Below are 16,664 nucleotides of genomic sequence, written 5' to 3'. Positions count from 1 at the left end.
ATTCATAAGCACAGAGGAAAGACTGGGTCGCAGAGCTGACCGGTGCCCGAGAAACACGCCGAGCCAGCAGGGCTGCAGGCGAGGCGAGTCCGACCCTTTATTGTTTTTACCCCCAACTGTCGAGACATAGGAAAAACAAATTTTTAATTTTTTTTTTTTTTCTGGACCGCTTATTCTGGTTATTAGAGCGCTGGATGCTTGTACAGGAGCATCTCCCGAACTGCCTTTCTTGCTTAGGTTGCAAAACTCGCAGCGAGTGGAGCCAGTCAGATTGTGGCGGGGGAGTCTTCATCTGTGTGAAACTTTGAATCGCAGGCAGGGATCCTTAACCCAGGGTGAAGCATGTGCTGGTCCTTGCGGAAATCACCTGGGCTCTGTCATGACTAAGGCTTCTTAAGAGTAACAGTAAAATGACTAACAGCTCTGAGTCTCCAGGTAGTCAGTTTCGGATAAATATTTACCGTGAATTAACTAAGAAATCACTCAGACAAATAAGAGCCTTCAGGATACAAAAGGATGCTCTTTAGCATGCAGATTAGACGTTGGAATCAGTCATCCAAGTTTCAATCATTGTCTTAAACATTCTCTCAAACATTTTTGTGTAAACAGCTGCTGTGGCCAGTGAATGGTTCTTTGTAGCTCAAAGGTGCACATACACCCTTAAAGCATACTTGGCACAAACCAAGTGTATGGTCTGCATTACACTCTGAATAACCTACATCACTTTTCTCATCCAGAAACACAGAGCTGTCCTATTGCAATAATTATTATTTTCTGTCCGGAAGGATTGTTGCTATAATAGACCACTTCCTCTATAGCCATGAATGCACCTACACTGTGATGAGAATCTATCTGTCCCACTGGTTATCTTATAAGGTACCTGGATCAGTATAATTGCCCACTGTATGGGATTTGCACAATTTTATATGTGTATTGCATTTTCACCAAGGGCTGGACAGGATATAGCAGACTAAATTTAGCCTGAGAACAAGGACAACAAGTTGAAAAGTCAGTAGCGTGTATATTTATAGTTGCAGTTATAAATATTTTCCCCTTCCCAGTTAAACAACAACAAAAAAGATGTGGTAAAGCCACGGTTGCATCAAAGCCTGTAGGATTTTTGTTCTTAAAAACCTGATCTGGTGGAAGTCCTTCAGTATTATGGTCTGATACATTTTTCAATCAGGGCTTTAAATAACTGGCTGAGGAAACATGGCTGGATGGGATGGAGCAAAGAAGAGCGGAGAGAATACAGCTATAGCTGCTGTGTGGCTAGCAAGTAGAGAAAGCTTTGTATGATCCTGTTTAAGCATTAATAGTCTTTGGAACATACAGGGATCACAGAATTTCTTCCTGTCTCATGTGGGAGAAGGCAACAGAAGAAAGACAGAAGAATAAACTGGAGCATGCCCTGTTTTTCTGCAGATGCACCCTAATGCCTTGCTGTTGGTGAAACAGGGAGCCTTAGGCTGTTTATAAGTAATGCAAATTAATGTGGTTCTCTTTGTGAATATAATGACTGGGAGATGAGCATTCTTCATTTTTAAATGTATAGCTAAACCACCGGTTTCAACAAAAAAAACTTATTTCTGTCTAAGCTGTACCTGATAATTTTCAGCAAGTCTTGTTTCTGAATAAAAGAAGAGACTTGAGGACTGAGCCCAGGACAGAAATGGAGATGGGATGTCTGATTTGCCTGCATTAGAACTTGTGTTTGTGGATCGGATCCTTCTTAGCAAGAGAGGCTCTTAAATCTAAAAGGATTTAACTTATTAATAAATAGCTCTTTCCCCTGTGCCTGATCCCTCCCATACGTACTGCTCTTATCTCGTCGGGTGATGATAGGAAAATTAAACATAGCTTTCTTGATTTAATTACACTGGTGTGTAATTGGTGGATGAATGATAGGTGAGGAGACCTTGTGAAGATTCTCAGATGGTTGTACTCTGCATGGCTTGCCCTCTAGGTCAGACTTTGCTTTTAATTTGTATTAACTCTTTTTCATCTGTGTTGTCTTGCCCCGGCTATAAGTAACTGAACTCTGGGAGATCTAAAGAGTTGGACTGTGAGAAAATTAGGGAGAGGTACTACTTGTCGTGTGTTTGTCCAAAATCTTGTGCCCAAGCATTAGAAGAGGACTGCAAATGACTTACCTCTCTGGTGGGGGAAATGAGTATTTTCTGAATGTGGGTGGTTCCTGGACATTCGCAGTCCCTTTCGCAGTCACCAAGACCATATGGTCTTGCCAACACCCTACACCAAACAACAGGTGTATTTTAGTGCTTTTGTTGGTAAATTCCTGTACTCACACTGAGCTATGCCTGATAAATACTTGTCTCTTAGATTCAGGTATAATTGAGCTTCAGAGGAGGGAAAGGCTGTAGCAACCAAGAAAAAGAGTGGAGAAAAAATAGTCTTGTGTGCTGGGCAGAGGGCTGGCTAAGAGAGGCTGAGAAACCAAGTCTCTACCTGCTAGTCATGAAAGGAGCTGACTACTTATTCCCCTGATGACACAGTTTTGGGGGGTTTTGTGCTTAAAAAGTGATAAAGGAGTATTTTTATCAAATAATGATATTACAGTCAATGATATTTTGATTTTTAAAGTACTTGCTGCCATTGTGATGAGAGGTGCTTAGCAGTCATATTAAAAACCGTTTAAGGGTACCTGACCTAGAGAGTATTGTTCTTGCAGTACAAGTACTTTCAGGAGATTCTTTAATAAACACTGCCTGTCTCTTTCTGTTCAGCACCTAAGTAAAGAGTGCTTTAATGCACAGATGTGGTAGGCTTAAAAAAACCCATATATTTTGCTCTTGGGAACTAGAACATTGCAGATAAAGTAACTCCTTGAAATTTCTAGTGCTATTGCTGCCTCAAACCAGCTCATGTTGTTTGGAATACTGACTCTAGAATTTTATATTTACTATATAAGAAAAAGGAACAGAGATATATGAATAAGTACACTATAGAGCTATATTCTCCACTCCAGGTACACATCAGGGTTCAGTCATCTAGAGCAGTTTTCAAGCTCTTTAGGTTGGTGTTTTGTTTCTGTTTCCTACTATGAGACTCCTTAGCAGAGCCAGAAGACATTTCTGAGGACATTTCCTGCCATTCTCCTTCCTGAGAAATTAAATCAGGGAAAGGACTAGTTTAAATTGGCGCTAAAGTGGCTTTTTGGGGTTTTAAGGCCTCTAGTGTATCTTTTTGTCACTTCAGTGGTTACTTCTGTGGGAAGTGCCCACCAGGGCAGGCCATACTCTGAGCATCTGCAGCCAGCTGCAACTTAGAGCTGTTGACAAGACCTCTAGAGAGCTTGTCCCAGCACCTGATACAGGAGAGGTGGTGATCCTATTCTGAGATCATTCCCTAATTCTCTGGTGTCTGCTGCTGCTGCACTGGGGGCGCTAGCAAGTGTTTGTGATAGAGGCAAGTCTCAGAGTGGAAGCAGGGCTGGCATCAGCAAATTTTTTCTGCTGCAAATACCAGATTCCCAAATGGAGTGAGCTACCCTGCGGAGCCCCTGCATCTGTAGCAAGGCTTCCAGCTGTTTCCTGGACTGATGGGCCCCTAAAATATGTGCTGTGAAGGTGCAGATTGCTGTGCTGGCAACACAGGTGTCCTCACAATAGCTTGCCTTTATCAGCAGCTTCTACAAGGAAAGAATTTTCCAGTTTCCCCCTGTACCTGAGGTCTGCGTAGCAAAACAGCATTGGCAGTGTGACTCTTGTGTGGGTTTGTGTAGCATTTTTTTCTCCCCTTCCCTGCCTGCCATAACTTGCTGATAAAATCTATTGTAGATTAGATTTCAGGCATTGTTTGAAGTGTTACCTGTTTAGGTATGTGTCTAGGATACATCATGGAAATTCTCTGCTTCCTGTTGTAGTGTCAAGCTGATGGAATAGCAACAGGATTGGAGTGATCTCTTTAGGGTTAAGTCTTTTGTGTGTGTGCGCCTTCTCTCAAGAGAAGCCAATCATGATAGGAGCACACTGTACTCTGAGGCCTATGTTAATAAAGGCTCCCTGCTGGCATTCCCTGTGCTGCTGAATGCATAATGCACAGCTGTTAAAAACAACCTTACTCTATCACAGATTTCATTTCTGGCTTCACTTGTCTCCTCTCCTTGCAGACCACATGTTTCTGTATTTGCATTTGAGGCTGGGGGGATTTCTTGGTGGTTTTGTTTTTCTTAATTAGGGGACAGTGTACTAAACTGGTAAGGTAAGGCTACAGAACATTGGTAGTTTCTATTTGGTAGTACTTGTCAGAAATCAACCAATTTCATCTCACTGGGAATTAGTTAAAAAAGGTTTTGTAGCCTCCTCTGTCTCTGTTCAAAGGGATTGTTGGTCCATATATGTGTTATCAGTGAAAATAGATTGGAAATCTGTGTCTCAATTTGTTTTAAGGTACTGGTATTTTACTTGCTTGACTACTGTTTTGAAACATTAGTCTGTGATGCAAAGTATTTAGTGTAATAGCTAGGAACATGTCCTGAGGGCACAAATTCTCATGGCAGGCTTGTCAGACTGCCCACCGCCTGTTCCTTCAGTCTGTGGAAATATTTGTAAAAGATTTGGGAGAATACTTGCCAAGCCCAATTATGCAATTATGTTTTAAGGGCAATTTTATAATTACAGTGGAGGATGGTAACCAGGATACAGGAATTGTTGAGGTTTTGACTTTTCCTTTTTTTTTTCCCTATGTGATTTTGCATGAATGCTAAAATATTCAGGGCAATTCTAGTTAGAAACCAGTTGTTCAACTTTCTTTTAAGCAGCCGGCTACTTTTATAGGTGAAGCTAAATTAAAGATGACTCCAACATTGCTCAGGAAGGCTGGAGGACATGTTTTGTTATAGCTTTGGTAATCTGCAGGTTGGATGTGTACTCAGAGGCCTAGAGCAGCCCATAGACAATGTCCAGTCTAGAGGAAACTTAGAGTCCTGCCTGGACTTCTCAAAGAGAATCTCCAAGCTGATCAGTTTTTTTTGATAGTTGGGATTGCCTGTTGTAATTTTTATTTGACAAATGCCAGGTTCCTGCTTTGTCTCCTGCACAGCTGAAATTTTTGCACTTTTTCTTGGGCCTTGACATGTGAACTTTTGCATTGAGGTGCACCTTTAGGAGCATGTCCCGGTCCTTTTGCTGCAAAGATGGTTTTCCCAGGCACACCTCAGGAATCTTCTGCCCAGGTCAGACCCTGTTTGTACGCTGCAGGATTGGTTAGGTGAGAAAGTGACAGGAAGAGATTTGGCTAAGGCCAAGACTGCCTTTCACCCTCCAAGGGGTCTTGAGTTCCAAGGGCTGCTTCAGCATGGCACTGTGAACAGTGATTGAGATGGCAAATTGCACTTCCAAGCACATCTGTGTGAAACCCTGTGGTGGCAGCTGCAGGTAGAGGCTCTGGAATAGACCTGTCAGGTTTCTGTGAGTCTAAGAAAAATGACCTGCCGTTGAGTCCATCACCTTTGTCTGGGGGATGCTGATGTATGAAGCTCACTTGAGAAGCAAGAGCTGTAGATCATTTGCTGTGAAAGGAGAGGCTTAAGAGTTGAGTGCATTATATAGGGTGACATATCTCCTTGGTTTTCCCCTAGCAACAGCTGGGGTGGTAAGTTCCTTGTTTTAAAAGAAAACCATTAATTCTGGCCATTGGTACCTTGGCCTGCTATCCTCTGAACAAGGAGAAAATTCCTTGAGAGTGAACAGTCCCTTCATGTGTACAGCATAATATTTTACATTTAGACTGTCTTTAATTTGCTTATCCTTGGGGTATGAAACAAGCAGTAGAGTAGGTGGAGTTCTCAGGAAGCAAAGGGGAGTGTCTGGAGTTTTTTTTTCCCTTGGAAAAGCAGAAGACCTATCATGGGAGCTAAACAGAAAGCAGCTTTGGAGGCTGAATTCACAGAATGTCCTTCATTGGGAAAAGAGCAGTGAGCCTGCATGGGAGCAAGGGTGAGAGGGCTGAAAAATGACCTCTAGTTGCATGGCTCAGTTTATTGGTCCGAGTCTTGTCCTGATGACTCATGGAGTGGTGTGAGTTCAGGAGCTGAACTGTAGCTTTATTGGAACTCACAAGCATATTTCATAGGTTCCCCATCTTAACTATGGATTTTATATCCGGTGGAGTTTTATGACTTCTGTTAGCACAAACCTCTCTTACTGTCTGAGTAACAAAAATATGGCAGTCGGCTTTTCTTGGTGGCTTTTCTTGGTTTTTTTTTTCCTTTGGTTTTGTTGTTGTTGTTCTTGTTTTTTTTTTTTGTTTTTTTTTTTTCCTAATGTAACTGGAAGGCAGCTCATGAGACATTCAAAATAAATCTTCCAGCAGCAGCTGATGTTCCAGTTGACAGATGCAGCTATGGATTTTGCTATGTTTCATTAAGAGAACTCCACTGTTTGCTTTCATTTCTACCATTCTGTTGCATTCCCTTTTACTGTAAATAGCAATTGTCCTGGACTGAGTGGATTGATCTGTGCCTTAGTACTTCAGCCAAACTGGCAGGTCTCTGAATCTGTACTTCTGCATTAGATAAACTTTCTGCAGTTCTTTCAAAGCACTATTTCAGTGACTGTGTAGTTGTATAGGAATCATTCAGTTTGAAGAAGATAGATTCCCTGCTCCCCAACATATTTGACTTTTCAATTTTTAATAAACACTGGATGCTAAGGAAGTCACAATGATCTTATTAATGCATTGTTTCCACTGTCAGACAGTCTGATTTTAACCTAATTTAAAGCATTTAATTAGAAGGTTGTCAGTGTATTTTGTTGTGAGCATGCTGGTGTCAAAAGTACAAATACCATTGAGTGGGGGTGATTGGTTGCTCCAAGGTTCATAATATCCATGTCTTTGACACAGCAGTGGTAGCTACTGCCACCCACTCATGTTTAGGGCTGTGGGCAGACATTTTCACAGCACTGGGTGGCTTCAGCTGGTAGAACAGGAGGTGGGTGGCATCTATTTCAACCTAAGAAAATCATTCTGTGGGTGAAACACTGAGTCAGAGTGAGGACACCCTAGACCTCTGTTCTGAACTGCCCCCAAATTTATACAGATCTATGCAAGTTTCTGAATATAATGATGTGTAGTAGGGCCTTGGTACTATGAGAAGCCTTCCTTGTCTCCTGTGCTTCAGCAGTCTGTGAAAGGTGGGGTGGTACTGGAAGAGTGGAACATTGTGGTGCTGCAGTTCTTCATGACAGTATGGTTTAATCATGCAACTCTCCCATGTAAAGGGAAGTCTGGCTCTGAGAGTATTACCATGAAAAGTATTTAAATAAAGAAGGCAAATAGTTGCCTGTCATTTGGTATTGATCTAGTGGCTTTGAGATCAAGTACAATTCAAACTCTATGAGAGAGATTACAACCTAACCTAGCAAGTAATCTTATTTTGTACAGAATGGATCCCAAAGCAAAATTGGGACAAATTAGTTTAAATAATTCATCCTGTCCATAGTGTGCATAGTGATGCAATTTGGCAGTGTCAGGCAATGCTACTCAGCAGAAGGCAGCAGTTTGGGACAGAAGGCAAGGGAAAAATACAAGACATGACCAAAACTAGAAATCTTGCTTGGATAGCCATTAGCAGTGATTTTTTTTTTCTTTCCTGTCCCATGACAAACTTATAAGGTCATAATTTAGGAGAAAAGTAGAGGTTTATGTGTAGGATGTCATTGATCTGCCAAGAGCTTCTTTATGTGTCTTGTAGTCAGACCATACAGAACTACTCACTGATGGAGTGAGAGTTCATAAATTATTTGGTCCAGAACTACTGAGCAGCTAGAAAACACTTTCAGTTTCATCTGGAAATAACAAAGTCAGTTCTTGCTTTACTGCATAATCTGCTAGGCAGTGTGCTTTTTTTTTGTTCTAAAATGTCTTGTCTCAACTCTTCTGTTCCTGTTTGTGGGATCTTTTGGCACTGCTCCACAACCCTCTCTCAAGGATGGATGTTTTTATTCAGTGGTACATATTTGACCTGGTTTAGAAAATCAGGTTCTGAGGTTGTGAAGGAGTGGTATTAAACATCTATCAAAAATGCTGAGACAAACATTGCAATTAGCTTCTGTGTGTTTCCCTTCAGCATTTCTACTCTCTGCATTTTAATAGTCTGAAGAGACTTTGTGATGCTTTGGGTGACTCCTTTTGGAAATGAATCCCGTGCTGATAGCTCTGGCTGTGTCCGATCCACAGGCACGTGCTTGGAGATATTTTGTGTTTGTTTTGTACCTCACTAATTAATGTATAAGTTAGTGGTAGAACAGCAGGAAAGCTGCGTTTGCTGACACTTCATGAAATAATGATTTAATCCTTTGTGACACATTCCTGCTGAGTGTCAAAGCTGATAACTCTAATCTCTGTCCCTAGCTCAGTGCAACAGGAACCTGTTCTAGAGGGCATTTTGCATGATCTTGCAAGCTCTTGTAGGTACTTTGTGACCAGTTCATGTAAACTTTTTTTGTACATTGCCACTCTTGAGCACGATTGTAACAGGATTGTCTGGCACACTGAGGAATCTGGAGTTGAGAGCAAACAAAGCAGCTAACATTTGTCTGCTTCAGATGAAATAAGGGGTATCCTATGAGCAGCAGGGAAATGCCTTCATTTCCTTCTAAATGCACCTCTTCCTTTGTTAGGAATCAGAGCAAGGCATGGTTCTGTTGATGCAGAGGTGCTCCTTGACAGAGCTTTACAGTAGTTTGGAAGGGGAGATGATGGACCACGGGGGTCTCAGTGCCCTGAGCTGGAGGACCATGACTGAGACAATGATCGGCTCCCAGTCAACCATGAAATTGTGTGGGATCTGTGTGCCCTGATAGGATTCATCCAAGAATTTTTAAATTGTTGTTGATGTTATGACAAAACCTCTCTTAATGATTTTTGAGTGGTCTTAGGAATCCAGAGAAGTCCCAGCTGTCTGGAAGCTGGCAAACATTCCTGATTTTCAAGAAGGGCAAAGTAGAGGACCCTAGAAACTACAGGCTTGTCAGTCTCACTTTAGTGCTTTGCAGAGTTACGGAGAAGATTATTCTGGGAGGTATTGAAAAACACTTTAAAGACAACACAGTCATTGATCACAGCCAGCACAGCTTCATGAGAGGGAAGTCTTGCTTGTTTAATCTGATTTTCTTTTATGATATGGTAACAACCTCATTACCTTGCTATCAGGTACAGCATCACCAGCCAGGGAAGGGAGGGCATTGTCCTGCTCTGCTCTGCTCTGGGGCAGCCTTACCTCGAGTGCTGGGGCAGTTTTGGGCACCACAATGTGAGAAAGACACAAAACCATCCGAGAGCACCCAAAGGAGGGCTGTGAATGGGGAAGGACCTTGAGGGGAAACCGTGTGAGGAGAGGCTGAGGGCGCTCGGCCTGCTCAGCCTGGAGGAGGCTGAGGGAGACCTCGGCAGCTGCAGCTTCCTCCTGGGGGAAGAGGAGGGCAGGCACTGATCTCCTCTCTGTGCTGGCCACAGGGCCCGAGGGAGCGGCCTGGAGTTGTGTCAGGAGAGGTTTAGGCTGGATATTAGGAAAAGGTTCTGCCGCAGAGGGTGGCTGGGCTGGAACAGCTCCCAGGGAAGGGGTCACAGCACGGCCTGGCAGAGCTCAGGAAGTGTTTGGGCAATGCTCTCAGGCACACGGTGTGACTCTCGGGGATGGTGCTGAGCAGGGACAGGAGCTGGACTCCATGATCCTGGTGGGTCCCTTCCAACTCAGCAGATTCTGTGATTCTGTGAAATCCACCCTCTTCATTCTGTGTGGTTCTGAATCCTGGGTGTGGATGCAAATCTGTATGCAGGGATAGCTGAGAAACTGCTCTGCACTAGTTAGTCCTTGAGATACAAACTTGCTTCTGTTCTGACATGGACTGTGAATTGCTGTTTAAAATAAACTTTTGGTTTAATGGTATTAAACAAAAAATGTGCAGCTCTGCAAATAGAGAAGGCAATGTCACTGTAACAACACTTCAGGGCCTCTGGAATTCATTTTTTACACTTGCAATACAGTGTGCTGAATGGCAGATCAGGTATTGATATTGGCCCCTTGATATAAGGCCCTTAAAGCTTGAGTTGCTGAAATATCTGGATTTCATAGACAGTAGGACAACCATGTGCTAAGCAATCAGTAACTTGAGGAAAATAAGAGGAATGCAAGTCTCTCTGCCAGCACAGCATGTCTCTGACTAGCTGAATTAAATGCCCATGTTTTTTTCCAATGAGCAAGCTGTAATGCACATCTAAGTGCATTATCGAGAAAAAGGAACCATTACAATTTGATTGAGCATCTCTCAGAAGCTTGCATTATGTAATAAGTTGTCTGTAAAAGTTTGACCCTGAACCTGCGTTTTTTCTCAATATCCTGTCCATTTTTGTGGATGTGCAAAATTTACAGTTGAGGCAACAATGTTACAGTGAAAATAACCACTTTGACACAGGCTTGTAACATCAAAGACTGTTTCTGTGCAGTTATTTTAATTGTCTTGGGCAGAGATTCGTATGTGCTATATAAGCACTTAGCAAAACTATTTTCACATTATCAGAGCTGCAGAGTTAAGTTACAAGTTAGTCTGGAAAATCAAAGTTTAAAAAATTTATTTTGATCCTCTTAAACCTAAATCCTGGCTCTGAATTAGGGCACTCATGAATTACTTCAGAAACTAGACAAACCCTCTCACTCCTTCACCCTAAAAATCTGTAATCATCTTTTATCTGAACTGCTTCTTAGAAATTCAGGTAAAGAAATCTGTGTTTGAAAATCTGCTCTTATGCTGAGACCAGTCCTGTAAGACATTGCTTGTATATGTATGAATCATTCTATTGTTCTGTGTATGTCACTGAGTTCTCAAATTCTTTTAAGTGACTCTTTCTTTACCTTAAAATGTGTATATGCCTTTGTTTTATTCTGTGTGGAGGTGTCACCCCCTCCCAGCAGAGCTGCTCCAGTGTGACAGGCTTCACTGGGCCAAGGCCAGCACTGCTTGGCGAGGACTGGAGGAGTCCTATGGAAAAGATTTCTGTCTGAGGCAGACAGGAGTGAGGGAGACAAATGAAGAAAATCCCCAGACCCACAGCATGTTGATAGACCTCCTGTTGTTCTTAATTCGTGTCTGTAAATGGCACTGGTTTCCGCTGTTGTGCACCGAGACAATAATAAATAACAATCCTTAGCATTTATATACCACTTCACAATTTTCAGTGTGTTCAACACACATTAACTAATTCAGCTGAGATGCACATATTCTGTGAGCAAAACTACTCTTCTTGCTGCCCAGGGGACCCTTTTATTACAGCTGGGACAAACCTTTTCTTTTTACCCTTAACTGGAGCTGTTGGCAGGAATGTTCTATACAGGGCCTGTGTCTTTCTTCCTGAAGGTTTTAAGCATTTGCATGTACCTCTGTTTGCAGAGGAACTGGACCACTCCCAAGTCATATGTGATACTATGAGAAAGATATGCAGGGGACTTTTCTTTGTATTTTGTGCTGCAAATATGCAGACCCAAGGTTAATAGACCTGTGGTTTCAGAAGCCATTAAGTTAGCAAAGATGTGGTTACATTAAGTGCATCTTTCTGTGCTTCCGTAAGGTCTTCAGGGAACACCATCTCCAGTGGTCCTCGAGGTTAGGAGGGGAATAAGTCTCTGTCAGTTTTGACTGTGTTGGATCATCACACCATGTGCTGAAGAAAATTGAGGATGCTTGGTGGTTTTGGTGCACTAGATCCAGCACCTGCTAGGCCACCAACCTGTCTTTTGGGGCAGGAGAAAGCTCAACAGAAGCCTGTTGCCATCTAAGAGGTGTTTTGAATGCAATTAAAGACACTATGCCCTATTATTTGTAATCCTGAATCCCAAACACGTTGTTTGGGGTCCCAGACATGCACTGGCATGAATCTAATCTGTCAGGCATTTGACTCGTTTTCTGCCTCTGCATTTTGCATATGTGTATAGAGCTGGTGAGAGGGAGTTTGATGCATCCCTGTCTGCATCTTCAAGGTGGGCAGGATTGGATCCACATTTTCTTTCCAAGAATAGCACCATTTTAGCATTCCATTCAGGTGACTAGAAGATAAGCATCTTATTTAATCAGGTCATATAACATGGGATTACTGGTTTACCTTGGAAATAACTGTTTTGTAGTCTTTGTAAATTGGTGCCTGGTACTTCAGAATGGCTTTACAGTTGTAACGCTTTTTCTGATCTGAGAGGTTTAGTTATAGCTAGTGGTCACACTTTTGGATTTCCTCTTTGTCTAATCTTATGGTAACCTTCTGGTTTAGAAGTGATGCTTGCAGGTTTAACCTGAAACTGATTCTGCATGACCAGCATAGAGTATAATTTTCCTATATGAAGCAGGAGCACCATTAGCCTTTTAGTGACCTAATTAGGCAGGCAGGTAGCATTTTGAGATCAGAACTCTCATCTTGCTACAGCTCTTCCTTCAGCTAACAGTGCATGAGAGAAGTACAGCATGTTTCTTGCAGGTGATGATTTCTCTTTCAGTGGCTTTGATATCCTCATTTTGTGTTTGAAGGTAATGTGCAGATTGCTGGGTGGCGTCACTCAAAGTGACTGACTGTGCTGCTGTAGCATGTGAAGATGTCTCCAAGACAACTGATTTCCTGGTCAAACAGCACATTGGCTTCTGCCACAAGACATTTTAAGGGAGTTGGTGAGCTGAAGGAGCAAGATATTTTAACAGTTAATTATTAGCGCTGTAGCTGCCAAATGCAGCTCAGAGTCTAAGGCTGAAAATGTACCTATTAAACACTGTAAATGAATAACTTTAAATAAAAAGGATTGTTATTCGATTAGCAAACTGATTTATCAGAAAACTTCTAGCAAATAATAGGAATTAGCTCTCTCCCTTCACAGTTCTTTTCCTCCAGTTGCTATATGTGGAATTTAGGGACCTTCTTTTACTCTCACATTTCATTGTCTATGTCCCTGCTACCTTTCAGCTTTGCTTTTTAAGTATTAGTGTGCCATATTTTTTTCTAAAATATACCCAAAACGTCAAGTGTTTGTTTCTGTTTTCCTTATGCTCTAAAAGTCAGAAAGGTTTAGTGACTCCATTCTATTCTGAAGTTAGGATAACAGAAGCTTGAAGCATTGGATTTTTTTTCCCCCTGTGTTATCCCCTCCTCCCAGTCCCCTTTGTCTCCAGAGGAGCAGTGTTACTGAACAGGTGTAGAGCATTTTGAATGTTTTCTTCTGCATTTTAAGTTTTCAACTTTTCTTCTGAAAATATTCCTATGTCCATACTGTTTCAAGGTACTTGGTCCAAACCAGAATCAAAAATACCCACATTTTTTCCTGCCCTCCTTGCAAGGCTTGGCTGTTCTGCTCAGCTGAACAAACCCCACCTTTGTCTTCGCTTTGGAATAAAAAACAAGCAGGCTGGTTGATTTCTGCTGCATTAATACTGTCCTTCCTCGCAGAGATGTAGTGGTTATCAGGGATAGGGTGGGAGCTGCTGGCTGCTGTTTGCATGAGATCTCCAGGAGACTGCTGCTGTGTGGATCTCCAGCCCCAGAGACAGCACAGACTGAAGGAACAGGAGCAGAATGTGCTTTGTGCAATGGTGGGTAGTGAGAGCACAGAGAATGCTGAGAACATGTGAAGATTTTCAAATAATGTGCAGGAGAGACAGGGGTTGTATTCCTGCCCTGACCTCTGTCCCGTGGCACATCTGAACCTGGATTCTCAGCTAATAACCCCTAAGCTGCCCTCTCTGAGCGTGCCTGCATTCGCTGGGGAATTTTAGGAATGTGCATTTCAGCACAGTGTTGCTGCTGCTCACCCTCTGTTCAACTAAGAGCTTTAGAAGCTGGTGTGGGATTGGTATTGCCAGGATAAAACCCCATTGTGGTTTGCAGTATTCTTTAACTAAAGATTTATTTTCCTGGGTAAGGTTCCATTTAGAACAGCAGGAGTCAACATCAAAGAGCTGGAGAAAGGCCTCTTCCCTTTCCCTGACACAGCACAGCTTCAACCCTCTCCCTTCACCGTCCCCTCTCCCAATTCCTTTGTTTTTAAAGCATTACAACTTCAGTGACTGGAATATTGAAGAGATTGTGGTTAGTGTTGCATTACTCACAATTACCGGGGCAATTGATCTAAGGAGGGGAGAGGAGAAGTGGGAGGGTAGAGCTGGTATCACTGATGCATACCTCTCTCTTTTGATGTCCCCTCCATGCTGATGCAACTCCATCTTTAGCCTCCAGCCACTTAAATAGCTCCTGTTGGAGGATGAGGGCGGTCTGCTCTTGGCCCATATGGGAGGAAGTTAGGAAATTGGTCATGGAGGCCCCACAACCTGCTTGGCTTTGTGCACAGCTCTGTGGACTGTGTGCCTTTTGCTGCATGTGTGCCTCACACAGCAAGGCAGCAGGAGTCTATGGGTTTGTTTTGTAGCAGATATGGTAACAAGGACACTCCTTAGTCCATCCCTGTCTCTGTTTCTGGTGGGTAGTTGAAGGTCCTTCTATTTGCTTTGAAAAGCTGCTGACAAAGGAAGGCAAAGCAATTTGTGTCCTCAGCAGGGCAGAATAATCATGTGACCAGCATCTCTGAAAGATCTCAACAGTGCATCTTGGAGTCTCATCCAGACTGTGTTAATGCAGAATTCCTACACATGCAGGCATTCAGTGCCACACTTGATAACTAGGCAGTGATTCAAGCTGTTTGAGATCCTACAGGCAGTATGAGAAGCAGCCTGGACCAAAATGAAAACCCAGGGTGATTCTGGAGGAAAATGTAAGGTTGTTTTTAGGATTGCTGCTATTCTGTTGTGCACCAAGATAATGCTCCAGCTTTGCACTACAGGTCAGCATTGTTCGACCTTATTCCTCATTTCTTGGCCCCATCTGTTTTAACTGGCAAATATTGTTTGCTTGAGCACCTCCTTTTGTGACCCCACATCTACTCATCTAGGTGCTGGACAAAGCAAGGGCTTGAAGAAATCCAGGGTTTGTGTTCTGTATATAAAATGCAGTTAAATTTGTTCCTGGTCATCTTGCAGCAAAGCTATTTGTGCCCTGCCTATGGCCTGGCTTGCAAGCTGCAAATGTCTGGATAGGATTTATTATCTCTGACCATAAAATTTTAAACTGCTTTTAATGGTGGATATTAAATCACTGCTGCCCCAATTCCAAACTCTCTGCAGAATTTCTGAGTTCCTAGGAAGGCATTTTCTCTGCCAGTAACCTTTGGTTTCTGAGAGCAGAGGCAAGTTACAGGGCTGTTCACAGGATGATGAAGCACTAATTTGGTGAGGGACCTGTGTTCTGGCCGGTGTCCAGGCATCTGTCTGGCTCCAGAGAGCAGAGCCAGGCAGACCTGGTACGGCTGTGATGTGACTGAGGGATGTTTGTATTGGTGTCTGGGTGCAGACACTCTGCTGGGACACAGGGACTGAGTGTCTCTGCTCTTGGCTTTGTTCCTCCCTGATTGAAGTATCTTTGACACAGCAAGACAACTGGAATTCAGTGCTTCAGCACTGAGCTGCTTATAACAAGCTATTTTATTTTTGTACATGTCTAATAAATACTGAACTGTTCAGTGTTGTCACTCAATGTGGCTTTGTCCATTGCTGCTGGGAGTCTCTGCATAGATTTCTCTTGAGAATGGCAAAATGCTTCCTCCAGAATGGCATGAGATGCTCACTGTTCTAGCTGAGGCTGTTGTTTGTCACCTTTGCCTAGAGAGCAGTAGGAGCACTAAAAGAGAATCTAATGTTTCTTAAATCAATTAATAGCCTTAAAGCCCTTTTCACAAACATGCAAAGACAGCTGTGGCAGGTGGGCAGGAGATGTCTTCCTTGCCAAGGAGGGGGAGATGCCACCTTCTGTGCTGCATTTGCAGGGGAGGCAGAGAGCCACCCAGGGCTTCCCACTCTCAGGCCTATGCACTTTACACTGCTCCATCTTCCTCATGGCAGCCTAGCTTTCCATTTCATCGGCAGGAGTACCATTTAGTGTGTTTTGCTTTAACCCAAAGCTGGACATCATAGAAAATAGTCATCCAAGACTAGGCTGGTAGGAATTCTTTGACATCAGCATATCAGAAAGGGCTGCAAAAATTTACAGTATGCTGTGGCAGAGTTTTCCAGAGCTTGTGCTTGACTGAAGCAGGATAACTCCTGTCCCTAATATGGTGTTTAAAACCACTGCTCATAGCAGTGCCTGCAGTGATGGCAGTTGGAAGCAATCTTCTGGACCAGAGTAGCCAAAAGCTTAAAAACATCTAATATTCATCTTCTGGAGGATCTGTGCTGTCTAACTCAGGGGTTATTTAACTTCCCTTATAGTGGAAAGGCAGGCTATCATCAGTAGAAACTGGTAATCCTGGACCAGGGTTTAAGCAAAACCACTTTTAGCAAGAATGCTTTCCACAAGTGGTTCTGCCTGTCTCAAGTTAAAAGGAGACTCTGACTTTTCCTCTGCTCATTCTCACACCTCTAAAGGTTGAGCAGTCCATTTTCACAGTGCTGCCTTATGGCTTCTTCCCATATTAGAAAGGAAGTTGCGGAACATGGGCATCCCAGGGTGCATGCGTCTGTCTGTCTGGACCTGTCCCATCAATTAAACAGCAGCTGACGTCATATTTGAAGGTCAGCTGTTTTATAACCTAATATTATCTTTTTTTTTCCCTCTGGGTT

At 42.9% G+C, this 16,664-nt stretch overlaps 1 protein-coding gene across 1 annotated transcript in view; it reads left to right on the top strand.

The window, feature by feature from the left end:
- The window catches only part of MB21D2 (Mab-21 domain containing 2), a 59,602-nt gene that overhangs the window by 953 nt on the left and 41,985 nt on the right, over nt 1-16,664 (top strand). The gene's annotated exons all lie outside the window — the stretch shown is intronic.

Source organism: Pyrgilauda ruficollis, unplaced genomic scaffold (assembly GCF_017590135.1).
Source record: "Pyrgilauda ruficollis isolate IOZ18807 unplaced genomic scaffold, ASM1759013v1 scaffold21, whole genome shotgun sequence".
NCBI lineage: Eukaryota > Metazoa > Chordata > Aves > Passeriformes > Passeridae > Pyrgilauda > Pyrgilauda ruficollis.
Note: the sequence above shows the minus strand (reverse complement) of the source record. Positions and strands in the feature narration are given on the sequence as shown.